At 27.2% G+C, this 670-nt stretch overlaps 1 long non-coding RNA gene across 2 annotated transcripts in view; it reads left to right on the top strand.

Moving 5' to 3' along the window:
- LOC116843206 overlaps positions 1 to 670 on the top strand; it is a 25,651-nt gene that overhangs the window by 5,474 nt on the left and 19,507 nt on the right. The window lies entirely within an intron of this gene.

The following is a 670-nucleotide window of genomic DNA, read 5'->3' as shown; positions in this document are numbered from 1 at the left end:
TTTTTTTTTTTTTTTTGTACACGACATCACGTTTGTAGTCGCGATTAATCTGGAAAATTCACATATAATTTTAAATTCAAATATGAGTACTTCACCTGAAGTATAATACCGATCTTAGGTCTGTATTAATAGTCTTTATTTGAAATTCATCTCACGTAAAATACTCAGACATGAATTTCAAATTATATAAGAATTTTTTAATTTGAATCTTTTGATATTCATGACATATTCGTAGCAATTCAATTTGGAAAACTCATATCTAACTCTAATTCAAATCTGAGTATCTCACGTAAGATAAGTTTCAAATAACAACTATTAATACTGGTATTAGAGGCCTGAAACTAATAATTTTTTAAAGTTTCCATGAGGAGTATAATTCACCTGAAATTTGTTTAAAAATATGCCCCTAATTATGAGAAAATCACAAATATTTTTTAACAAAAAATCTATCGTGAAAATTAAAACCGATGGTGCTAGACTTTGTATACGCACGTGATAAGTTATATCGCTCCCTATAAAAGTTCTACGGAAAAAATTAATACTATGATATTTTTTTTTAATTATTTTAAATTAGAGTTTTATATATATATTGTTTTTTTTTCATTTCTTTCTGAAAACTCCTCTCTCTCTCTCTCTCTCTCTCTCTCTCTCTCTCTCTCTCTCTCTCTCT

Source organism: Odontomachus brunneus, unplaced genomic scaffold, assembly GCF_010583005.1.
Source record: "Odontomachus brunneus isolate Ranch 3 - 2012 unplaced genomic scaffold, Obru_v1 Obru_scaffold_003, whole genome shotgun sequence".
NCBI classification, from domain to species: Eukaryota; Metazoa; Arthropoda; class Insecta; order Hymenoptera; family Formicidae; genus Odontomachus; species Odontomachus brunneus.
This window is presented reverse-complemented; position numbering and strand designations above follow the sequence as displayed.